The sequence below is a fragment of the Centroberyx gerrardi genome, chromosome 10, assembly GCF_048128805.1.
Source record: "Centroberyx gerrardi isolate f3 chromosome 10, fCenGer3.hap1.cur.20231027, whole genome shotgun sequence".
Lineage (NCBI taxonomy): Eukaryota > Metazoa > Chordata > Actinopteri > Beryciformes > Berycidae > Centroberyx > Centroberyx gerrardi.
In genome coordinates, this window is record NC_136006.1 from 23396165 (window position 1) to 23416486 (window position 20322).

Below are 20322 nucleotides of genomic sequence, written 5' to 3' on the forward strand. Positions count from 1 at the left end.
GTCCTTGTACTTCCTCTGCAAAAGTGACTGCACTGCCGCTGGCCAGCACTGTTGTTGGAGGCCCCCTGTCTCCCCCGGAGAGGGAGCAGCGCCCTCTGCTGCCTAGAAAGATGAAAAAGCTTACAGCACCTGGTATTCCCAGGCGGTCTCCCATCCAAGTACTAACCAGGCCCGACCCTGCTTAGCTTCCGAGATCGGACGAGATCGGGCGTGTTCAGAGTGGTATGGCCGTAAGCAATTGAGGCGGCGGCAGGGAGGCCTTTTATACACGGCTTAGCCTGTGCCTACTGCAGGGCCTTTTGAAAACCGGCCACCAAATGGGCCTATTTCTCTGCCCTCTATTATCATTGACGCCCTCAGCCGTTGTGCTCACCGGGAGCAAGGCCGCAATCTTTTCTCTCCCCTACATTTACGCTGTTCAGCGACGGCAGGGACACAAATGCATGCTGTGATAAGTTTGCAGCCTCCCCGAGGGAAAGCCAGCTGTTGCTGGCACACGGGACGTGATGTCGTCCTTGTACTTCCTCTGCAAAAGTGACTGCACTGCCGCTGGCCAGCACTGTTGTTGGAGGCCCCCTGTCTCCCCCGGAGAGGGAGCAGCGCCCTCTGCTGCCTAGAAAGATGAAAAAGCTTACAGCACCTGGTATTCCCAGGCGGTCTCCCATCCAAGTACTAACCAGGCCCGACCCTGCTTAGCTTCCGAGATCGGACGAGATCGGGCGTGTTCAGAGTGGTATGGCCGTAAGCAATTGAGGCGACGGCAGGGAGGCCTTTTATACACGGCTTAGCCTGTGCCTACTGCAGGGCCTTTTGAAAACCGGCCACCAAATGGGCCTATTTCTCTGCCCTCTATTATCATTGACGCCCTCAGCCGTTGTGCTCACCGGGAGCAAGGCCGCAATCTTTTCTCTCCCCTACATTTGCGCTGTTCAGCGACGGCAGGGACACAAATGCATGCTGTGATAAGTTTGCAGCCTCCCCGAGGGAAAGCCAGCTGTTGCTGGCACACGGGACGTGATGTCGTCCTTGTACTTCCTCTGCAAAAGTGACTGCACTGCCGCTGGCCAGCACTGTTGTTGGAGGCCCCCTGTCTCCCCCGGAGAGGGAGCAGCGCCCTCTGCTGCCTAGAAAGATGAAAAAGCTTACAGCACCTGGTATTCCCAGGCGGTCTCCCATCCAAGTACTAACCAGGCCCGACCCTGCTTAGCTTCCGAGATCAGACGAGATCGGGCGTGTTCAGAGTGGTATGGCCGTAAGCAATTGAGGCGGCGGCAGGGAGGCCTTTTATACACGGCTTAGCCTGTGCCTACTGCAGGGCCTTTTGAAAACCGGCCACCAAATGGGCCTATTTCTCTGCCCTCTATTATCATTGACGCCCTCAGCCGTTGTGCTCACCGGGAGCAAGGCCGCAGTCTTTTCTCTCCCCTACATTTGCGCTGTTCAGCGACGGCAGGGACACAAATGCATGCTGTGATAAGTTTGCAGCCTCCCCGAGGGAAAGCCAGCTGTTGCTGGCACACGGGACGTGATGTCGTCCTTGTACTTCCTCTGCAAAAGTGACTGCACTGCCGCTGGCCAGCACTGTTGTTGGAGGCCCCCTGTCTCCCCCGGAGAGGGAGCAGCGCCCTCTGCTGCCTAGAAAGATGAAAAAGCTTACAGCACCTGGTATTCCCAGGCGGTCTCCCATCCAAGTACTAACCAGGCCCGACCCTGCTTAGCTTCCGAGATCGGACGAGATCGGGCGTGTTCAGAGTGGTATGGCCGTAAGCAATTGAGGCGGCGGCAGGGAGGCCTTTTATACACGGCTTAGCCTGTGCCTACTGCAGGGCCCTTTGAAAACCGGCCACCAAATGGGCCTATTTCTCTGCCCTCTATTATCATTGACGCCCTCAGCCGTTGTGCTCACCGGGAGCAAGGCCGCAGTCTTTTCTCTCCCCTACATTTGCGCTGTTCAGCGACGGCAGGGACACAAATGCATGCTGTGATAAGTTTGCAGCCTCCCCGAGGGAAAGCCAGCTGTTGCTGGCACACGGGACGTGATGTCGTCCTTGTACTTCCTCTGCAAAAGTGACTGCACTGCCGCTGGCCAGCACTGTTGTTGGAGGCCCCCTGTCTCCCCCGGAGAGGGAGCAGCGCCCTCTGCTGCCTAGAAAGATGAAAAAGCTTACAGCACCTGGTATTCCCAGGCGGTCTCCCATCCAAGTACTAACCAGGCCCGACCCTGCTTAGCTTCCGAGATCGGACGAGATCGGGCGTGTTCAGAGTGGTATGGCCGTAAGCAATTGAGGCGGCGGCAGGGAGGCCTTTTATACACGGCTTAGCCTGTGCCTACTGCAGGGCCTTTTGAAAACCGGCCACCAAATGGGCCTATTTCTCTGCCCTCTATTATCATTGACGCCCTCAGCCGTTGTGCTCACCGGGAGCAAGGCCGCAGTCTTTTCTCTCCCCTACATTTGCGCTGTTCAGCGACGGCAGGGACACAAATGCATGCTGTGATAAGTTTGCAGCCTCCCCGAGGGAAAGCCAGCTGTTGCTGGCACACGGGACGTGATGTCGTCCTTGTACTTCCTCTGCAAAAGTGACTGCACTGCCGCTGGCCAGCACTGTTGTTGGAGGCCCCCTGTCTCCCCCGGAGAGGGAGCAGCGCCCTCTGCTGCCTAGAAAGATGAAAAAGCTTACAGCACCTGGTATTCCCAGGCGGTCTTCCATCCAAGTACTAACCAGGCCCGACCCTGCTTAGCTTCCGAGATCGGACGAGATCGGGCGTGTTCAGAGTGGTATGGCCGTAAGCAATTGAGGCGGCGGCAGGGAGGCCTTTTATACACGGCTTAGCCTGTGCCTACTGCAGGGCCTTTTGAAAACCGGCCACCAAATGGGCCTATTTCTCTGCCCTCTATTATCATTGACGCCCTCAGCCGTTGTGCTCACCGGGAGCAAGGCCGCAGTCTTTTCTCTCCCCTACATTTGCGCTGTTCAGCGACGGCAGGGACACAAATGCATGCTGTGATAAGTTTGCAGCCTCCCCGAGGGAAAGCCAGCTGTTGCTGGCACACGGGACGTGATGTCGTCCTTGTACTTCCTCTGCAAAAGTGACTGCACTGCCGCTGGCCAGCACTGTTGTTGGAGGCCCCCTGTCTCCCCCGGAGAGGGAGCAGCGCCCTCTGCTGCCTAGAAAGATGAAAAAGCTTACAGCACCTGGTATTCCCAGGCGGTCTCCCATCCAAGTACTAACCAGGCCCGACCCTGCTTAGCTTCCGAGATCGGACGAGATCGGGCGTGTTCAGAGTGGTATGGCCGTAAGCAATTGAGGCGGCGGCAGGGAGGCCTTTTATACACGGCTTAGCCTGTGCCTACTGCAGGGCCTTTTGAAAACCGGCCACCAAATGGGCCTATTTCTCTGCCCTCTATTATCATTGACGCCCTCAGCCGTTGTGCTCACCGGGAGCAAGGCCGCAATCTTTTCTCTCCCCTACATTTGCGCTGTTCAGCGACGGCAGGGACACAAATGCATGCTGTGATAAGTTTGCAGCCTCCCCGAGGGAAAGCCAGCTGTTGCTGGCACACGGGACGTGATGTCGTCCTTGTACTTCCTCTGCAAAAGTGACTGCACTGCCGCTGGCCAGCACTGTTGTTGGAGGCCCCCTGTCTCCCCCGGAGAGGGAGCAGCGCCCTCTGCTGCCTAGAAAGATGAAAAAGCTTACAGCACCTGGTATTCCCAGGCGGTCTCCCATCCAAGTACTAACCAGGCCCGACCCTGCTTAGCTTCCGAGATCGGACGAGATCGGGCGTGTTCAGAGTGGTATGGCCGTAAGCAATTGAGGCGGCGGCAGGGAGGCCTTTTATACACGGCTTAGCCTGTGCCTACTGCAGGGCCCTTTGAAAACCGGCCACCAAATGGGCCTATTTCTCTGCCCTCTATTATCATTGACGCCCTCAGCCGTTGTGCTCACCGGGAGCAAGGCCGCAGTCTTTTCTCTCCCCTACATTTGCGCTGTTCAGCGACGGCAGGGACACAAATGCATGCTGTGATAAGTTTGCAGCCTCCCCGAGGGAAAGCCAGCTGTTGCTGGCACACGGGACGTGATGTCGTCCTTGTACTTCCTCTGCAAAAGTGACTGCACTGCCGCTGGCCAGCACTGTTGTTGGAGGCCCCCTGTCTCCCCCGGAGAGGGAGCAGCGCCCTCTGCTGCCTAGAAAGATGAAAAAGCTTACAGCACCTGGTATTCCCAGGCGGTCTCCCATCCAAGTACTAACCAGGCCCGACCCTGCTTAGCTTCCGAGATCGGACGAGATCGGGCGTGTTCAGAGTGGTATGGCCGTAAGCAATTGAGGCGGCGGCAGGGAGGCCTTTTATACACGGCTTAGCCTGTGCCTACTGCAGGGCCTTTTGAAAACCGGCCACCAAATGGGCCTATTTCTCTGCCCTCTATTATCATTGACGCCCTCAGCCGTTGTGCTCACCGGGAGCAAGGCCGCAGTCTTTTCTCTCCCCTACATTTGCGCTGTTCAGCGACGGCAGGGACACAAATGCATGCTGTGATAAGTTTGCAGCCTCCCCGAGGGAAAGCCAGCTGTTGCTGGCACACGGGACGTGATGTCGTCCTTGTACTTCCTCTGCAAAAGTGACTGCACTGCCGCTGGCCAGCACTGTTGTTGGAGGCCCCCTGTCTCCCCCGGAGAGGGAGCAGCGCCCTCTGCTGCCTAGAAAGATGAAAAAGCTTACAGCACCTGGTATTCCCAGGCGGTCTCCCATCCAAGTACTAACCAGGCCCGACCCTGCTTAGCTTCCGAGATCGGACGAGATCGGGCGTGTTCAGAGTGGTATGGCCGTAAGCAATTGAGGCGGCGGCAGGGAGGCCTTTTATACACGGCTTAGCCTGTGCCTACTGCAGGGCCCTTTGAAAACCGGCCACCAAATGGGCCTTTTTCTCTGCCCTCTATTATCATTGACGCCCTCAGCCGTTGTGCTCACCGGGAGCAAGGCCGCAGTCTTTTCTCTCCCCTACATTTGCGCTGTTCAGCGACGGCAGGGACACAAATGCATGCTGTGATAAGTTTGCAGCCTCCCCGAGGGAAAGCCAGCTGTTGCTGGCACACGGGACGTGATGTCGTCCTTGTACTTCCTCTGCAAAAGTGACTGCACTGCCGCTGGCCAGCACTGTTGTTGGAGGCCCCCTGTCTCCCCCGGAGAGGGAGCAGCGCCCTCTGCTGCCTAGAAAGATGAAAAAGCTTACAGCACCTGGTATTCCCAGGCGGTCTCCCATCCAAGTACTAACCAGGCCCGACCCTGCTTAGCTTCCGAGATCGGACGAGATCGGGCGTGTTCAGAGTGGTATGGCCGTAAGCAATTGAGGCGGCGGCAGGGAGGCCTTTTATACACGGCTTAGCCTGTGCCTACTGCAGGGCCCTTTGAAAACCGGCCACCAAATGGGCCTATTTCTCTGCCCTCTATTATCATTGACGCCCTCAGCCGTTGTGCTCACCGGGAGCAAGGCCGCAGTCTTTTCTCTCCCCTACATTTGCGCTGTTCAGCGACGGCAGGGACACAAATGCATGCTGTGATAAGTTTGCAGCCTCCCCGAGGGAAAGCCAGCTGTTGCTGGCACACGGGACGTGATGTCGTCCTTGTACTTCCTCTGCAAAAGTGACTGCACTGCCGCTGGCCAGCACTGTTGTTGGAGGCCCCCTGTCTCCCCCGGAGAGGGAGCAGCGCCCTCTGCTGCCTAGAAAGATGAAAAAGCTTACAGCACCTGGTATTCCCAGGCGGTCTCCCATCCAAGTACTAACCAGGCCCGACCCTGCTTAGCTTCCGAGATCGGACGAGATCGGGCGTGTTCAGAGTGGTATGGCCGTAAGCAATTGAGGCGGCGGCAGGGAGGCCTTTTATACACGGCTTAGCCTGTGCCTACTGCAGGGCCCTTTGAAAACCGGCCACCAAATGGGCCTATTTCTCTGCCCTCTATTATCATTGACGCCCTCAGCCGTTGTGCTCACCGGGAGCAAGGCCGCAGTCTTTTCTCTCCCCTACATTTGCGCTGTTCAGCGACGGCAGGGACACAAATGCATGCTGTGATAAGTTTGCAGCCTCCCCGAGGGAAAGCCAGCTGTTGCTGGCACACGGGACGTGATGTCGTCCTTGTACTTCCTCTGCAAAAGTGACTGCACTGCCGCTGGCCAGCACTGTTGTTGGAGGCCCCCTGTCTCCCCCGGAGAGGGAGCAGCGCCCTCTGCTGCCTAGAAAGATGAAAAAGCTTACAGCACCTGGTATTCCCAGGCGGTCTCCCATCCAAGTACTAACCAGGCCCGACCCTGCTTAGCTTCCGAGATCGGACGAGATCGGGCGTGTTCAGAGTGGTATGGCCGTAAGCAATTGAGGCGGCGGCAGGGAGGCCTTTTATACACGGCTTAGCCTGTGCCTACTGCAGGGCCCTTTGAAAACCGGCCACCAAATGGGCCTATTTCTCTGCCCTCTATTATCATTGACGCCCTCAGCCGTTGTGCTCACCGGGAGCAAGGCCGCAGTCTTTTCTCTCCCCTACATTTGCGCTGTTCAGCGACGGCAGGGACACAAATGCATGCTGTGATAAGTTTGCAGCCTCCCCGAGGGAAAGCCAGCTGTTGCTGGCACACGGGACGTGATGTCGTCCTTGTACTTCCTCTGCAAAAGTGACTGCACTGCCGCTGGCCAGCACTGTTGTTGGAGGCCCCCTGTCTCCCCCGGAGAGGGAGCAGCGCCCTCTGCTGCCTAGAAAGATGAAAAAGCTTACAGCACCTGGTATTCCCAGGCGGTCTCCCATCCAAGTACTAACCAGGCCCGACCCTGCTTAGCTTCCGAGATCGGACGAGATCGGGCGTGTTCAGAGTGGTATGGCCGTAAGCAATTGAGGCGGCGGCAGGGAGGCCTTTTATACACGGCTTAGCCTGTGCCTACTGCAGGGCCCTTTGAAAACCGGCCACCAAATGGGCCTATTTCTCTGCCCTCTATTATCATTGACGCCCTCAGCCGTTGTGCTCACCGGGAGCAAGGCCGCAGTCTTTTCTCTCCCCTACATTTGCGCTGTTCAGCGACGGCAGGGACACAAATGCATGCTGTGATAAGTTTGCAGCCTCCCCGAGGGAAAGCCAGCTGTTGCTGGCACACGGGACGTGATGTCGTCCTTGTACTTCCTCTGCAAAAGTGACTGCACTGCCGCTGGCCAGCACTGTTGTTGGAGGCCCCCTGTCTCCCCCGGAGAGGGAGCAGCGCCCTCTGCTGCCTAGAAAGATGAAAAAGCTTACAGCACCTGGTATTCCCAGGCGGTCTCCCATCCAAGTACTAACCAGGCCCGACCCTGCTTAGCTTCCGAGATCGGACGAGATCGGGCGTGTTCAGAGTGGTATGGCCGTAAGCAATTGAGGCGGCGGCAGGGAGGCCTTTTATACACGGCTTAGCCTGTGCCTACTGCAGGGCCCTTTGAAAACCGGCCACCAAATGGGCCTATTTCTCTGCCCTCTATTATCATTGACGCCCTCAGCCGTTGTGCTCACCGGGAGCAAGGCCGCAGTCTTTTCTCTCCCCTACATTTGCGCTGTTCAGCGACGGCAGGGACACAAATGCATGCTGTGATAAGTTTGCAGCCTCCCCGAGGGAAAGCCAGCTGTTGCTGGCACACGGGACGTGATGTCGTCCTTGTACTTCCTCTGCAAAAGTGACTGCACTGCCGCTGGCCAGCACTGTTGTTGGAGGCCCCCTGTCTCCCCCGGAGAGGGAGCAGCGCCCTCTGCTGCCTAGAAAGATGAAAAAGCTTACAGCACCTGGTATTCCCAGGCGGTCTCCCATCCAAGTACTAACCAGGCCCGACCCTGCTTAGCTTCCGAGATCGGACGAGATCGGGCGTGTTCAGAGTGGTATGGCCGTAAGCAATTGAGGCGGCGGCAGGGAGGCCTTTTATACACGGCTTAGCCTGTGCCTACTGCAGGGCCCTTTGAAAACCGGCCACCAAATGGGCCTATTTCTCTGCCCTCTATTATCATTGACGCCCTCAGCCGTTGTGCTCACCGGGAGCAAGGCCGCAGTCTTTTCTCTCCCCTACATTTGCGCTGTTCAGCGACGGCAGGGACACAAATGCATGCTGTGATAAGTTTGCAGCCTCCCCGAGGGAAAGCCAGCTGTTGCTGGCACACGGGACGTGATGTCGTCCTTGTACTTCCTCTGCAAAAGTGACTGCACTGCCGCTGGCCAGCACTGTTGTTGGAGGCCCCCTGTCTCCCCCGGAGAGGGAGCAGCGCCCTCTGCTGCCTAGAAAGATGAAAAAGCTTACAGCACCTGGTATTCCCAGGCGGTCTCCCATCCAAGTACTAACCAGGCCCGACCCTGCTTAGCTTCCGAGATCGGACGAGATCGGCCGTGTTCAGAGTGGTATGGCCGTAAGCAATTGAGGCGGCGGCAGGGAGGCCTTTTATACACGGCTTAGCCTGTGCCTACTGCAGGGCCTTTTGAAAACCGGCCACCAAATGGGCCTATTTCTCTGCCCTCTATTATCATTGACGCCCTCAGCCGTTGTGCTCACCGGGAGCAAGGCCGCAGTCTTTTCTCTCCCCTACATTTGCGCTGTTCAGCGACGGCAGGGACACAAATGCATGCTGTGATAAGTTTGCAGCCTCCCCGAGGGAAAGCCAGCTGTTGCTGGCACACGGGACGTGATGTCGTCCTTGTACTTCCTCTGCAAAAGTGACTGCACTGCCGCTGGCCAGCACTGTTGTTGGAGGCCCCCTGTCTCCCCCGGAGAGGGAGCAGCGCCCTCTGCTGCCTAGAAAGATGAAAAAGCTTACAGCACCTGGTATTCCCAGGCGGTCTCCCATCCAAGTACTAACCAGGCCCGACCCTGCTTAGCTTCCGAGATCGGACGAGATCGGGCGTGTTCAGAGTGGTATGGCCGTAAGCAATTGAGGCGGCGGCAGGGAGGCCTTTTATACACGGCTTAGCCTGTGCCTACTGCAGGGCCCTTTGAAAACCGGCCACCAAATGGGCCTATTTCTCTGCCCTCTATTATCATTGACGCCCTCAGCCGTTGTGCTCACCGGGAGCAAGGCCGCAGTCTTTTCTCTCCCCTACATTTGCGCTGTTCAGCGACGGCAGGGACACAAATGCATGCTGTGATAAGTTTGCAGCCTCCCCGAGGGAAAGCCAGCTGTTGCTGGCACACGGGACGTGATGTCGTCCTTGTACTTCCTCTGCAAAAGTGACTGCACTGCCGCTGGCCAGCACTGTTGTTGGAGGCCCCCTGTCTCCCCCGGAGAGGGAGCAGCGCCCTCTGCTGCCTAGAAAGATGAAAAAGCTTACAGCACCTGGTATTCCCAGGCGGTCTCCCATCCAAGTACTAACCAGGCCCGACCCTGCTTAGCTTCCGAGATCGGACGAGATCGGGCGTGTTCAGAGTGGTATGGCCGTAAGCAATTGAGGCGGCGGCAGGGAGGCCTTTTATACACGGCTTAGCCTGTGCCTACTGCAGGGCCCTTTGAAAACCGGCCACCAAATGGGCCTATTTCTCTGCCCTCTATTATCATTGACGCCCTCAGCCGTTGTGCTCACCGGGAGCAAGGCCGCAGTCTTTTCTCTCCCCTACATTTGCGCTGTTCAGCGACGGCAGGGACACAAATGCATGCTGTGATAAGTTTGCAGCCTCCCCGAGGGAAAGCCAGCTGTTGCTGGCACACGGGACGTGATGTCGTCCTTGTACTTCCTCTGCAAAAGTGACTGCACTGCCGCTGGCCAGCACTGTTGTTGGAGGCCCCCTGTCTCCCCCGGAGAGGGAGCAGCGCCCTCTGCTGCCTAGAAAGATGAAAAAGCTTACAGCACCTGGTATTCCCAGGCGGTCTCCCATCCAAGTACTAACCAGGCCCGACCCTGCTTAGCTTCCGAGATCGGACGAGATCGGGCGTGTTCAGAGTGGTATGGCCGTAAGCAATTGAGGCGGCGGCAGGGAGGCCTTTTATACACGGCTTAGCCTGTGCCTACTGCAGGGCCCTTTGAAAACCGGCCACCAAATGGGCCTATTTCTCTGCCCTCTATTATCATTGACGCCCTCAGCCGTTGTGCTCACCGGGAGCAAGGCCGCAGTCTTTTCTCTCCCCTACATTTGCGCTGTTCAGCGACGGCAGGGACACAAATGCATGCTGTGATAAGTTTGCAGCCTCCCCGAGGGAAAGCCAGCTGTTGCTGGCACACGGGACGTGATGTCGTCCTTGTACTTCCTCTGCAAAAGTGACTGCACTGCCGCTGGCCAGCACTGTTGTTGGAGGCCCCCTGTCTCCCCCGGAGAGGGAGCAGCGCCCTCTGCTGCCTAGAAAGATGAAAAAGCTTACAGCACCTGGTATTCCCAGGCGGTCTCCCATCCAAGTACTAACCAGGCCCGACCCTGCTTAGCTTCCGAGATCGGACGAGATCGGGCGTGTTCAGAGTGGTATGGCCGTAAGCAATTGAGGCGGCGGCAGGGAGGCCTTTTATACACGGCTTAGCCTGTGCCTACTGCAGGGCCCTTTGAAAACCGGCCACCAAATGGGCCTATTTCTCTGCCCTCTATTATCATTGACGCCCTCAGCCGTTGTGCTCACCGGGAGCAAGGCCGCAGTCTTTTCTCTCCCCTACATTTGCGCTGTTCAGCGACGGCAGGGACACAAATGCATGCTGTGATAAGTTTGCAGCCTCCCCGAGGGAAAGCCAGCTGTTGCTGGCACACGGGACGTGATGTCGTCCTTGTACTTCCTCTGCAAAAGTGACTGCACTGCCGCTGGCCAGCACTGTTGTTGGAGGCCCCCTGTCTCCCCCGGAGAGGGAGCAGCGCCCTCTGCTGCCTAGAAAGATGAAAAAGCTTACAGCACCTGGTATTCCCAGGCGGTCTCCCATCCAAGTACTAACCAGGCCCGACCCTGCTTAGCTTCCGAGATCGGACGAGATCGGGCGTGTTCAGAGTGGTATGGCCGTAAGCAATTGAGGCGGCGGCAGGGAGGCCTTTTATACACGGCTTAGCCTGTGCCTACTGCAGGGCCTTTTGAAAACCGGCCACCAAATGGGCCTATTTCTCTGCCCTCTATTATCATTGACGCCCTCAGCCGTTGTGCTCACCGGGAGCAAGGCCGCAGTCTTTTCTCTCCCCTACATTTGCGCTGTTCAGCGACGGCAGGGACACAAATGCATGCTGTGATAAGTTTGCAGCCTCCCCGAGGGAAAGCCAGCTGTTGCTGGCACACGGGACGTGATGTCGTCCTTGTACTTCCTCTGCAAAAGTGACTGCACTGCCGCTGGCCAGCACTGTTGTTGGAGGCCCCCTGTCTCCCCCGGAGAGGGAGCAGCGCCCTCTGCTGCCTAGAAAGATGAAAAAGCTTACAGCACCTGGTATTCCCAGGCGGTCTCCCATCCAAGTACTAACCAGGCCCGACCCTGCTTAGCTTCCGAGATCGGACGAGATCGGGCGTGTTCAGAGTGGTATGGCCGTAAGCAATTGAGGCGGCGGCAGGGAGGCCTTTTATACACGGCTTAGCCTGTGCCTACTGCAGGGCCTTTTGAAAACCGGCCACCAAATGGGCCTATTTCTCTGCCCTCTATTATCATTGACGCCCTCAGCCGTTGTGCTCACCGGGAGCAAGGCCGCAGTCTTTTCTCTCCCCTACATTTGCGCTGTTCAGCGACGGCAGGGACACAAATGCATGCTGTGATAAGTTTGCAGCCTCCCCGAGGGAAAGCCAGCTGTTGCTGGCACACGGGACGTGATGTCGTCCTTGTACTTCCTCTGCAAAAGTGACTGCACTGCCGCTGGCCAGCACTGTTGTTGGAGGCCCCCTGTCTCCCCCGGAGAGGGAGCAGCGCCCTCTGCTGCCTAGAAAGATGAAAAAGCTTACAGCACCTGGTATTCCCAGGCGGTCTCCCATCCAAGTACTAACCAGGCCCGACCCTGCTTAGCTTCCGAGATCGGACGAGATCGGGCGTGTTCAGAGTGGTATGGCCGTAAGCAATTGAGGCGGCGGCAGGGAGGCCTTTTATACACGGCTTAGCCTGTGCCTACTGCAGGGCCTTTTGAAAACCGGCCACCAAATGGGCCTATTTCTCTGCCCTCTATTATCATTGACGCCCTCAGCCGTTGTGCTCACCGGGAGCAAGGCCGCAGTCTTTTCTCTCCCCTACATTTGCGCTGTTCAGCGACGGCAGGGACACAAATGCATGCTGTGATAAGTTTGCAGCCTCCCCGAGGGAAAGCCAGCTGTTGCTGGCACACGGGACGTGATGTCGTCCTTGTACTTCCTCTGCAAAAGTGACTGCACTGCCGCTGGCCAGCACTGTTGTTGGAGGCCCCCTGTCTCCCCCGGAGAGGGAGCAGCGCCCTCTGCTGCCTAGAAAGATGAAAAAGCTTACAGCACCTGGTATTCCCAGGCGGTCTCCCATCCAAGTACTAACCAGGCCCGACCCTGCTTAGCTTCCGAGATCGGACGAGATCGGGCGTGTTCAGAGTGGTATGGCCGTAAGCAATTGAGGCGGCGGCAGGGAGGCCTTTTATACACGGCTTAGCCTGTGCCTACTGCAGGGCCCTTTGAAAACCGGCCACCAAATGGGCCTATTTCTCTGCCCTCTATTATCATTGACGCCCTCAGCCGTTGTGCTCACCGGGAGCAAGGCCGCAGTCTTTTCTCTCCCCTACATTTGCGCTGTTCAGCGACGGCAGGGACACAAATGCATGCTGTGATAAGTTTGCAGCCTCCCCGAGGGAAAGCCAGCTGTTGCTGGCACACGGGACGTGATGTCGTCCTTGTACTTCCTCTGCAAAAGTGACTGCACTGCCGCTGGCCAGCACTGTTGTTGGAGGCCCCCTGTCTCCCCCGGAGAGGGAGCAGCGCCCTCTGCTGCCTAGAAAGATGAAAAAGCTTACAGCACCTGGTATTCCCAGGCGGTCTCCCATCCAAGTACTAACCAGGCCCGACCCTGCTTAGCTTCCGAGATCGGACGAGATCGGGCGTGTTCAGAGTGGTATGGCCGTAAGCAATTGAGGCGGCGGCAGGGAGGCCTTTTATACACGGCTTAGCCTGTGCCTACTGCAGGGCCTTTTGAAAACCGGCCACCAAATGGGCCTATTTCTCTGCCCTCTATTATCATTGACGCCCTCAGCCGTTGTGCTCACCGGGAGCAAGGCCGCAGTCTTTTCTCTCCCCTACATTTGCGCTGTTCAGCGACGGCAGGGACACAAATGCATGCTGTGATAAGTTTGCAGCCTCCCCGAGGGAAAGCCAGCTGTTGCTGGCACACGGGACGTGATGTCGTCCTTGTACTTCCTCTGCAAAAGTGACTGCACTGCCGCTGGCCAGCACTGTTGTTGGAGGCCCCCTGTCTCCCCCGGAGAGGGAGCAGCGCCCTCTGCTGCCTAGAAAGATGAAAAAGCTTACAGCACCTGGTATTCCCAGGCGGTCTCCCATCCAAGTACTAACCAGGCCCGACCCTGCTTAGCTTCCGAGATCGGACGAGATCGGGCGTGTTCAGAGTGGTATGGCCGTAAGCAATTGAGGCGGCGGCAGGGAGGCCTTTTATACACGGCTTAGCCTGTGCCTACTGCAGGGCCTTTTGAAAACCGGCCACCAAATGGGCCTATTTCTCTGCCCTCTATTATCATTGACGCCCTCAGCCGTTGTGCTCACCGGGAGCAAGGCCGCAGTCTTTTCTCTCCCCTACATTTGCGCTGTTCAGCGACGGCAGGGACACAAATGCATGCTGTGATAAGTTTGCAGCCTCCCCGAGGGAAAGCCAGCTGTTGCTGGCACACGGGACGTGATGTCGTCCTTGTACTTCCTCTGCAAAAGTGACTGCACTGCCGCTGGCCAGCACTGTTGTTGGAGGCCCCCTGTCTCCCCCGGAGAGGGAGCAGCGCCCTCTGCTGCCTAGAAAGATGAAAAAGCTTACAGCACCTGGTATTCCCAGGCGGTCTCCATCCAAGTACTAACCAGGCCCGACCCTGCTTAGCTTCCGAGATCGGACGAGATCGGGCGTGTTCAGAGTGGTATGGCCGTAAGCAATTGAGGCGGCGGCAGGGAGGCCTTTTATACACGGCTTAGCCTGTGCCTACTGCAGGGCCTTTTGAAAACCGGCCACCAAATGGGCCTATTTCTCTGCCCTCTATTATCATTGACGCCCTCAGCCGTTGTGCTCACCGGGAGCAAGGCCGCAGTCTTTTCTCTCCCCTACATTTGCGCTGTTCAGCGACGGCAGGGACACAAATGCATGCTGTGATAAGTTTGCAGCCTCCCCGAGGGAAAGCCAGCTGTTGCTGGCACACGGGACGTGATGTCGTCCTTGTACTTCCTCTGCAAAAGTGACTGCACTGCCGCTGGCCAGCACTGTTGTTGGAGGCCCCCTGTCTCCCCCGGAGAGGGAGCAGCGCCCTCTGCTGCCTAGAAAGATGAAAAAGCTTACAGCACCTGGTATTCCCAGGCGGTCTCCCATCCAAGTACTAACCAGGCCCGACCCTGCTTAGCTTCCGAGATCGGACGAGATCGGGCGTGTTCAGAGTGGTATGGCCGTAAGCAATTGAGGCGGCGGCAGGGAGGCCTTTTATACACGGCTTAGCCTGTGCCTACTGCAGGGCCTTTTGAAAACCGGCCACCAAATGGGCCTATTTCTCTGCCCTCTATTATCATTGACGCCCTCAGCCGTTGTGCTCACCGGGAGCAAGGCCGCAGTCTTTTCTCTCCCCTACATTTGCGCTGTTCAGCGACGGCAGGGACACAAATGCATGCTGTGATAAGTTTGCAGCCTCCCCGAGGGAAAGCCAGCTGTTGCTGGCACACGGGACGTGATGTCGTCCTTGTACTTCCTCTGCAAAAGTGACTGCACTGCCGCTGGCCAGCACTGTTGTTGGAGGCCCCCTGTCTCCCCCGGAGAGGGAGCAGCGCCCTCTGCTGCCTAGAAAGATGAAAAAGCTTACAGCACCTGGTATTCCCAGGCGGTCTCCCATCCAAGTACTAACCAGGCCCGACCCTGCTTAGCTTCCGAGATCGGACGAGATCGGGCGTGTTCAGAGTGGTATGGCCGTAAGCAATTGAGGCGGCGGCAGGGAGGCCTTTTATACACGGCTTAGCCTGTGCCTACTGCAGGGCCTTTTGAAAACCGGCCACCAAATGGGCCTATTTCTCTGCCCTCTATTATCATTGACGCCCTCAGCCGTTGTGCTCACCGGGAGCAAGGCCGCAGTCTTTTCTCTCCCCTACATTTGCGCTGTTCAGCGACGGCAGGGACACAAATGCATGCTGTGATAAGTTTGCAGCCTCCCCGAGGGAAAGCCAGCTGTTGCTGGCACACGGGACGTGATGTCGTCCTTGTACTTCCTCTGCAAAAGTGACTGCACTGCCGCTGGCCAGCACTGTTGTTGGAGGCCCCCTGTCTCCCCCGGAGAGGGAGCAGCGCCCTCTGCTGCCTAGAAAGATGAAAAAGCTTACAGCACCTGGTATTCCCAGGCGGTCTCCCATCCAAGTACTAACCAGGCCCGACCCTGCTTAGCTTCCGAGATCGGACGAGATCGGGCGTGTTCAGAGTGGTATGGCCGTAAGCAATTGAGGCGGCGGCAGGGAGGCCTTTTATACACGGCTTAGCCTGTGCCTACTGCAGGGCCCTTTGAAAACCGGCCACCAAATGGGCCTATTTCTCTGCCCTCTATTATCATTGACGCCCTCAGCCGTTGTGCTCACCGGGAGCAAGGCCGCAGTCTTTTCTCTCCCCTACATTTGCGCTGTTCAGCGACGGCAGGGACACAAATGCATGCTGTGATAAGTTTGCAGCCTCCCCGAGGGAAAGCCAGCTGTTGCTGGCACACGGGACGTGATGTCGTCCTTGTACTTCCTCTGCAAAAGTGACTGCACTGCCGCTGGCCAGCACTGTTGTTGGAGGCCCCCTGTCTCCCCCGGAGAGGGAGCAGCGCCCTCTGCTGCCTAGAAAGATGAAAAAGCTTACAGCACCTGGTATTCCCAGGCGGTCTCCCATCCAAGTACTAACCAGGCCCGACCCTGCTTAGCTTCCGAGATCGGACGAGATCGGGCGTGTTCAGAGTGGTATGGCCGTAAGCAATTGAGGCGGCGGCAGGGAGGCCTTTTATACACGGCTTAGCCTGTGCCTACTGCAGGGCCTTTTGAAAACCGGCCACCAAATGGGCCTATTTCTCTGCCCTCTATTATCATTGACGCCCTCAGCCGTTGTGCTCACCGGGAGCAAGGCCGCAGTCTTTTCTCTCCCCTACATTTGCGCTGTTCAGCGACGGCAGGGACACAAATGCATGCTGTGATAAGTTTGCAGCCTCCCCGAGGGAAAGCCAGCTGTTGCTGGCACACGGGACGTGATGTCGTCCTTGTACTTCCTCTGCAAAAGTGACTGCACTGCCGCTGGCCAGCACTGTTGTTGGAGGCCCCCTGTCTCCCCCGGAGAGGGAGCAGCGCCCTCTGCTGCCTAGAAAGATGAAAAAGCTTACAGCACCTGGTATTCCCAGGCGGTCTCCCATCCAAGTACTAACCAGGCCCGACCCTGCTTAGCTTCCGAGATCGGACGAGATCGGGCGTGTTCAGAGTGGTATGGCCGTAAGCAATTGAGGCGGCGGCAGGGAGGCCTTTTATACACGGCTTAGCCTGTGCCTACTGCAGGGCCTTTTGAAAACCGGCCACCAAATGGGCCTATTTCTCTGCCCTCTATTATCATTGACGCCCTCAGCCGTTGTGCTCACCGGGAGCAAGGCCGCAGTCTTTTCTCTCCCCTACATTTGCGCTGTTCAGCGACGGCAGGGACACAAATGCATGCTGTGATAAGTTTGCAGCCTCCCCGAGGGAAAGCCAGCTGTTGCTGGCACACGGGACGTGATGTCGTCCTTGTACTTCCTCTGCAAAAGTGACTGCACTGCCGCTGGCCAGCACTGTTGTTGGAGGCCCCCTGTCTCCCCCGGAGAGGGAGCAGCGCCCTCTGCTGCCTAGAAAGATGAAAAAGCTTACAGCACCTGGTATTCCCAGGCGGTCTCCCATCCAAGTACTAACCAGGCCCGACCCTGCTTAGCTTCCGAGATCGGACGAGATCGGGCGTGTTCAGAGTGGTATGGCCGTAAGCAATTGAGGCGGCGGCAGGGAGGCCTTTTATACACGGCTTAGCCTGTGCCTACTGCAGGGCCCTTTTGAAAACCGGCCACCAAATGGGCCTATTTCTCTGCCCTCTATTATCATTGACGCCCTCAGCCGTTGTGCTCACCGGGAGCAAGGCCGCAGTCTTTTCTCTCCCCTACATTTGCGCTGTTCAGCGACGGCAGGGACACAAATGCATGCTGTGATAAGTTTGCAGCCTCCCCGAGGGAAAGCCAGCTGTTGCTGGCACACGGGACGTGATGTCGTCCTTGTACTTCCTCTGCAAAAGTGACTGCACTGCCGCTGGCCAGCACTGTTGTTGGAGGCCCCCTGTCTCCCCCGGAGAGGGAGCAGCGCCCTCTGCTGCCTAGAAAGATGAAAAAGCTTACAGCACCTGGTATTCCCAGGCGGTCTCCCATCCAAGTACTAACCAGGCCCGACCCTGCTTAGCTTCCGAGATCGGACGAGATCGGGCGTGTTCAGAGTGGTATGGCCGTAAGCAATTGAGGCGGCGGCAGGGAGGCCTTTTATACACGGCTTAGCCTGTGCCTACTGCAGGGCCTTTTGAAAACCGGCCACCAAATGGGCCTATTTCTCTGCCCTCTATTATCATTGACGCCCTCAGCCGTTGTGCTCACCGGGAGCAAGGCCGCAGTCTTTTCTCTCCCCTACATTTGCGCTGTTCAGCGACGGCAGGGACACAAATGCATGCTGTGATAAGTTTGCAGCCTCCCCGAGGGAAAGCCAGCTGTTGCTGGCACACGGGACGTGATGTCGTCCTTGTACTTCCTCTGCAAAAGTGACTGCACTGCCGCTGGCCAGCACTGTTGTTGGAGGCCCCCTGTCTCCCCCGGAGAGGGAGCAGCGCCCTCTGCTGCCTAGAAAGATGAAAAAGCTTACAGCACCTGGTATTCCCAGGCGGTCTCCCATCCAAGTACTAACCAGGCCCGACCCTGCTTAGCTTCCGAGATCGGACGAGATCGGGCGTGTTCAGAGTGGTATGGCCGTAAGCAATTGAGGCGGCGGCAGGGAGGCCTTTTATACACGGCTTAGCCTGTGCCTACTGCAGGGCCTTTTGAAAACCGGCCACCAAATGGGCCTATTTCTCTGCCCTCTATTATCATTGACGCCCTCAGCCGTTGTGCTCACCGGGAGCAAGGCCGCAGTCTTTTCTCTCCCCTACATTTGCGCTGTTCAGCGACGGCAGGGACACAAATGCATGCTGTGATAAGTTTGCAGCCTCCCCGAGGGAAAGCCAGCTGTTGCTGGCACACGGGACGTGATGTCGTCCTTGTACTTCCTCTGCAAAAGTGACTGCACTGCCGCTGGCCAGCACTGTTGTTGGAGGCCCCCTGTCTCCCCCGGAGAGGGAGCAGCGCCCTCTGCTGCCTAGAAAGATGAAAAAGCTTACAGCACCTGGTATTCCCAGGCGGTCTTCCATCCAAGTACTAACCAGGCCCGACCCTGCTTAGCTTCCGAGATCGGACGAGATCGGGCGTGTTCAGAGTGGTATGGCCGTAAGCAATTGAGGCGGCGGCAGGGAGGCCTTTTATACACGGCTTAGCCTGTGCCTACTGCAGGGCCTTTTGAAAACCGGCCACCAAATGGGCCTATTTCTCTGCCCTCTATTATCATTGACGCCCTCAGCCGTTGTGCTCACCGGGAGCAAGGCCGCAGTCTTTTCTCTCCCCTACATTTGCGCTGTTCAGCGACGGCAGGGACACAAATGCATGCTGTGATAAGTTTGCAGCCTCCCCGAGGGAAAGCCAGCTGTTGCTGGCACACGGGACGTGATGTCGTCCTTGTACTTCCTCTGCAAAAGTGACTGCACTGCCGCTGGCCAGCACTGTTGTTGGAGGCCCCCTGTCTCCCCCGGAGAGGGAGCAGCGCCCTCTGCTGCCTAGAAAGATGAAAAAGCTTACAGCACCTGGTATTCCCAGGCGGTCTCCCATCCAAGTACTAACCAGGCCCGACCCTGCTTAGCTTCCGAGATCGGACGAGATCGGGCGTGTTCAGAGTGGTATGGCCGTAAGCAATTGAGGCGGCGGCAGGGAGGCCTTTTATACACGGCTTAGCCTGTGCCTACTGCAGGGCCTTTTGAAAACCGGCCACCAAATGGGCCTATTTCTCTGCCCTCTATTATCATTGACGCCCTCAGCCGTTGTGCTCACCGGGAGCAAGGCCGCAGTCTTTTCTCTCCCCTACATTTGCGCTGTTCAGCGACGGCAGGGACACAAATGCATGCTGTGATAAGTTTGCAGCCTCCCCGAGGGAAAGCCAGCTGTTGCTGGCACACGGGACGTGATGTCGTCCTTGTACTTCCTCTGCAAAAGTGACTGCACTGCCGCTGGCCAGCACTGTTGTTGGAGGCCCCCTGTCTCCCCCGGAGAGGGAGCAGCGCCCTCTGCTGCCTAGAAAGATGAAAAAGCTTACAGCACCTGGTATTCCCAGGCGGTCTCCCATCCAAGTACTAACCAGGCCCGACCCTGCTTAGCTTCCGAGATCGGACGAGATCGGGCGTGTTCAGAGTGGTATGGCCGTAAGCAATTGAGGCGGCGGCAGGGAGGCCTTTTATACACGGCTTAGCCTGTGCCTACTGCAGGGCCTTTTGAAAACCGGCCACCAAATGGGCCTATTTCTCTGCCCTCTATTATCATTGACGCCCTCAGCCGTTGTGCTCACCGGGAGCAAGGCCGCAGTCTTTTCTCTCCCCTACATTTGCGCTGTTCAGCGACGGCAGGGACACAAATGCATGCTGTGATAAGTTTGCAGCCTCCCCGAGGGAAAGCCAGCTGTTGCTGGCACACGGGACGTGATGTCGTCCTTGTACTTCCTCTGCAAAAGTGACTGCACTGCCGCTGGCCAGCACTGTTGTTGGAGGCCCCCTGTCTCCCCCGGAGAGGGAGCAGCGCCCTCTGCTGCCTAGAAAGATGAAAAAGCTTACAGCACCTGGTATTCCCAGGCGGTCTCCCATCCAAGTACTAACCAGGCCCGACCCTGCTTAGCTTCCGAGATCGGACGAGATCGGGCGTGTTCAGAGTGGTATGGCCGTAAGCAATTGAGGCGGCGGCAGGGAGGCCTTTTATACACGGCTTAGCCTGTGCCTACTGCAGGGCCCTTTGAAAACCGGCCACCAAATGGGCCTATTTCTCTGCCCTCTATTATCATTGACGCCCTCAGCCGTTGTGCTCACCGGGAGCAAGGCCGCAGTCT

At 57.4% G+C, this 20322-nt stretch overlaps 40 non-coding genes across 40 annotated transcripts; all 40 read right to left on the reverse strand.

Annotated features, from left to right (window-relative positions):
* Positions 1-117: 117 nt before the first annotated feature.
* On the reverse strand, positions 118-236 carry LOC144541618 (5S ribosomal RNA). The gene has a single exon (XR_013506734.1). It is a non-coding gene; the product is annotated as a 5S ribosomal RNA (ribosomal RNA).
* Positions 237-628: 392 nt separating this feature from the next.
* LOC144541629 (5S ribosomal RNA) lies at positions 629-747 on the reverse strand. Its single transcript, XR_013506746.1, has one exon. It is a non-coding gene; the product is annotated as a 5S ribosomal RNA (ribosomal RNA).
* A 392-nt stretch (positions 748-1139) lies between these two features.
* LOC144540843 (5S ribosomal RNA) lies at positions 1140-1258 on the reverse strand. Its single transcript, XR_013506061.1, has one exon. It is a non-coding gene; the product is annotated as a 5S ribosomal RNA (ribosomal RNA).
* A 392-nt stretch (positions 1259-1650) lies between these two features.
* LOC144541640 (5S ribosomal RNA) lies at positions 1651-1769 on the reverse strand. Its single transcript, XR_013506757.1, has one exon. It is a non-coding gene; the product is annotated as a 5S ribosomal RNA (ribosomal RNA).
* A 392-nt stretch (positions 1770-2161) lies between these two features.
* LOC144541651 (5S ribosomal RNA) lies at positions 2162-2280 on the reverse strand. Its single transcript, XR_013506769.1, has one exon. It is a non-coding gene; the product is annotated as a 5S ribosomal RNA (ribosomal RNA).
* A 392-nt stretch (positions 2281-2672) lies between these two features.
* LOC144540984 (5S ribosomal RNA) lies at positions 2673-2791 on the reverse strand. Its single transcript, XR_013506200.1, has one exon. It is a non-coding gene; the product is annotated as a 5S ribosomal RNA (ribosomal RNA).
* A 392-nt stretch (positions 2792-3183) lies between these two features.
* Positions 3184-3302, reverse strand: LOC144541663 (5S ribosomal RNA). Its single transcript, XR_013506781.1, has one exon. It is a non-coding gene; the product is annotated as a 5S ribosomal RNA (ribosomal RNA).
* A 392-nt stretch (positions 3303-3694) lies between these two features.
* LOC144541674 (5S ribosomal RNA) lies at positions 3695-3813 on the reverse strand. Its single transcript, XR_013506794.1, has one exon. It is a non-coding gene; the product is annotated as a 5S ribosomal RNA (ribosomal RNA).
* Positions 3814-4205: 392 nt separating this feature from the next.
* LOC144541685 (5S ribosomal RNA) lies at positions 4206-4324 on the reverse strand. The gene has a single exon (XR_013506807.1). It is a non-coding gene; the product is annotated as a 5S ribosomal RNA (ribosomal RNA).
* A 392-nt stretch (positions 4325-4716) lies between these two features.
* On the reverse strand, positions 4717-4835 carry LOC144541696 (5S ribosomal RNA). Its single transcript, XR_013506818.1, has one exon. It is a non-coding gene; the product is annotated as a 5S ribosomal RNA (ribosomal RNA).
* Positions 4836-5227: 392 nt separating this feature from the next.
* LOC144541707 (5S ribosomal RNA) lies at positions 5228-5346 on the reverse strand. Its single transcript, XR_013506829.1, has one exon. It is a non-coding gene; the product is annotated as a 5S ribosomal RNA (ribosomal RNA).
* Positions 5347-5738: 392 nt separating this feature from the next.
* On the reverse strand, positions 5739-5857 carry LOC144539946 (5S ribosomal RNA). Its single transcript, XR_013505172.1, has one exon. It is a non-coding gene; the product is annotated as a 5S ribosomal RNA (ribosomal RNA).
* A 392-nt stretch (positions 5858-6249) lies between these two features.
* LOC144539958 (5S ribosomal RNA) lies at positions 6250-6368 on the reverse strand. Its single transcript, XR_013505183.1, has one exon. It is a non-coding gene; the product is annotated as a 5S ribosomal RNA (ribosomal RNA).
* A 392-nt stretch (positions 6369-6760) lies between these two features.
* On the reverse strand, positions 6761-6879 carry LOC144539969 (5S ribosomal RNA). Its single transcript, XR_013505194.1, has one exon. It is a non-coding gene; the product is annotated as a 5S ribosomal RNA (ribosomal RNA).
* A 392-nt stretch (positions 6880-7271) lies between these two features.
* LOC144539981 (5S ribosomal RNA) lies at positions 7272-7390 on the reverse strand. Its single transcript, XR_013505205.1, has one exon. It is a non-coding gene; the product is annotated as a 5S ribosomal RNA (ribosomal RNA).
* Positions 7391-7782: 392 nt separating this feature from the next.
* On the reverse strand, positions 7783-7901 carry LOC144539992 (5S ribosomal RNA). Its single transcript, XR_013505216.1, has one exon. It is a non-coding gene; the product is annotated as a 5S ribosomal RNA (ribosomal RNA).
* A 392-nt stretch (positions 7902-8293) lies between these two features.
* LOC144541115 (5S ribosomal RNA) lies at positions 8294-8412 on the reverse strand. Its single transcript, XR_013506330.1, has one exon. It is a non-coding gene; the product is annotated as a 5S ribosomal RNA (ribosomal RNA).
* A 392-nt stretch (positions 8413-8804) lies between these two features.
* Positions 8805-8923, reverse strand: LOC144540004 (5S ribosomal RNA). The gene has a single exon (XR_013505228.1). It is a non-coding gene; the product is annotated as a 5S ribosomal RNA (ribosomal RNA).
* A 392-nt stretch (positions 8924-9315) lies between these two features.
* Positions 9316-9434, reverse strand: LOC144540015 (5S ribosomal RNA). Its single transcript, XR_013505239.1, has one exon. It is a non-coding gene; the product is annotated as a 5S ribosomal RNA (ribosomal RNA).
* A 392-nt stretch (positions 9435-9826) lies between these two features.
* On the reverse strand, positions 9827-9945 carry LOC144540026 (5S ribosomal RNA). Its single transcript, XR_013505250.1, has one exon. It is a non-coding gene; the product is annotated as a 5S ribosomal RNA (ribosomal RNA).
* A 392-nt stretch (positions 9946-10337) lies between these two features.
* LOC144540037 (5S ribosomal RNA) lies at positions 10338-10456 on the reverse strand. The gene has a single exon (XR_013505261.1). It is a non-coding gene; the product is annotated as a 5S ribosomal RNA (ribosomal RNA).
* A 392-nt stretch (positions 10457-10848) lies between these two features.
* Positions 10849-10967, reverse strand: LOC144540049 (5S ribosomal RNA). Its single transcript, XR_013505272.1, has one exon. It is a non-coding gene; the product is annotated as a 5S ribosomal RNA (ribosomal RNA).
* A 392-nt stretch (positions 10968-11359) lies between these two features.
* Positions 11360-11478, reverse strand: LOC144540060 (5S ribosomal RNA). Its single transcript, XR_013505283.1, has one exon. It is a non-coding gene; the product is annotated as a 5S ribosomal RNA (ribosomal RNA).
* Positions 11479-11870: 392 nt separating this feature from the next.
* On the reverse strand, positions 11871-11989 carry LOC144540071 (5S ribosomal RNA). The gene has a single exon (XR_013505294.1). It is a non-coding gene; the product is annotated as a 5S ribosomal RNA (ribosomal RNA).
* Positions 11990-12381: 392 nt separating this feature from the next.
* Positions 12382-12500, reverse strand: LOC144540082 (5S ribosomal RNA). The gene has a single exon (XR_013505305.1). It is a non-coding gene; the product is annotated as a 5S ribosomal RNA (ribosomal RNA).
* Positions 12501-12892: 392 nt separating this feature from the next.
* On the reverse strand, positions 12893-13011 carry LOC144540093 (5S ribosomal RNA). The gene has a single exon (XR_013505316.1). It is a non-coding gene; the product is annotated as a 5S ribosomal RNA (ribosomal RNA).
* A 392-nt stretch (positions 13012-13403) lies between these two features.
* Positions 13404-13522, reverse strand: LOC144540105 (5S ribosomal RNA). Its single transcript, XR_013505327.1, has one exon. It is a non-coding gene; the product is annotated as a 5S ribosomal RNA (ribosomal RNA).
* A 392-nt stretch (positions 13523-13914) lies between these two features.
* Positions 13915-14032, reverse strand: LOC144541217 (5S ribosomal RNA). The gene has a single exon (XR_013506431.1). It is a non-coding gene; the product is annotated as a 5S ribosomal RNA (ribosomal RNA).
* A 392-nt stretch (positions 14033-14424) lies between these two features.
* Positions 14425-14543, reverse strand: LOC144540117 (5S ribosomal RNA). The gene has a single exon (XR_013505339.1). It is a non-coding gene; the product is annotated as a 5S ribosomal RNA (ribosomal RNA).
* Positions 14544-14935: 392 nt separating this feature from the next.
* Positions 14936-15054, reverse strand: LOC144540128 (5S ribosomal RNA). Its single transcript, XR_013505350.1, has one exon. It is a non-coding gene; the product is annotated as a 5S ribosomal RNA (ribosomal RNA).
* A 392-nt stretch (positions 15055-15446) lies between these two features.
* Positions 15447-15565, reverse strand: LOC144540139 (5S ribosomal RNA). The gene has a single exon (XR_013505361.1). It is a non-coding gene; the product is annotated as a 5S ribosomal RNA (ribosomal RNA).
* A 392-nt stretch (positions 15566-15957) lies between these two features.
* On the reverse strand, positions 15958-16076 carry LOC144540150 (5S ribosomal RNA). The gene has a single exon (XR_013505372.1). It is a non-coding gene; the product is annotated as a 5S ribosomal RNA (ribosomal RNA).
* A 392-nt stretch (positions 16077-16468) lies between these two features.
* On the reverse strand, positions 16469-16587 carry LOC144540161 (5S ribosomal RNA). Its single transcript, XR_013505383.1, has one exon. It is a non-coding gene; the product is annotated as a 5S ribosomal RNA (ribosomal RNA).
* Positions 16588-16979: 392 nt separating this feature from the next.
* LOC144540172 (5S ribosomal RNA) lies at positions 16980-17098 on the reverse strand. Its single transcript, XR_013505394.1, has one exon. It is a non-coding gene; the product is annotated as a 5S ribosomal RNA (ribosomal RNA).
* A 393-nt stretch (positions 17099-17491) lies between these two features.
* On the reverse strand, positions 17492-17610 carry LOC144540183 (5S ribosomal RNA). Its single transcript, XR_013505405.1, has one exon. It is a non-coding gene; the product is annotated as a 5S ribosomal RNA (ribosomal RNA).
* A 392-nt stretch (positions 17611-18002) lies between these two features.
* On the reverse strand, positions 18003-18121 carry LOC144540194 (5S ribosomal RNA). The gene has a single exon (XR_013505416.1). It is a non-coding gene; the product is annotated as a 5S ribosomal RNA (ribosomal RNA).
* Positions 18122-18513: 392 nt separating this feature from the next.
* LOC144540986 (5S ribosomal RNA) lies at positions 18514-18632 on the reverse strand. Its single transcript, XR_013506201.1, has one exon. It is a non-coding gene; the product is annotated as a 5S ribosomal RNA (ribosomal RNA).
* Positions 18633-19024: 392 nt separating this feature from the next.
* Positions 19025-19143, reverse strand: LOC144540205 (5S ribosomal RNA). Its single transcript, XR_013505427.1, has one exon. It is a non-coding gene; the product is annotated as a 5S ribosomal RNA (ribosomal RNA).
* Positions 19144-19535: 392 nt separating this feature from the next.
* Positions 19536-19654, reverse strand: LOC144540216 (5S ribosomal RNA). The gene has a single exon (XR_013505438.1). It is a non-coding gene; the product is annotated as a 5S ribosomal RNA (ribosomal RNA).
* Positions 19655-20046: 392 nt separating this feature from the next.
* Positions 20047-20165, reverse strand: LOC144540228 (5S ribosomal RNA). Its single transcript, XR_013505450.1, has one exon. It is a non-coding gene; the product is annotated as a 5S ribosomal RNA (ribosomal RNA).
* Positions 20166-20322: the final 157 nt, after the last annotated feature.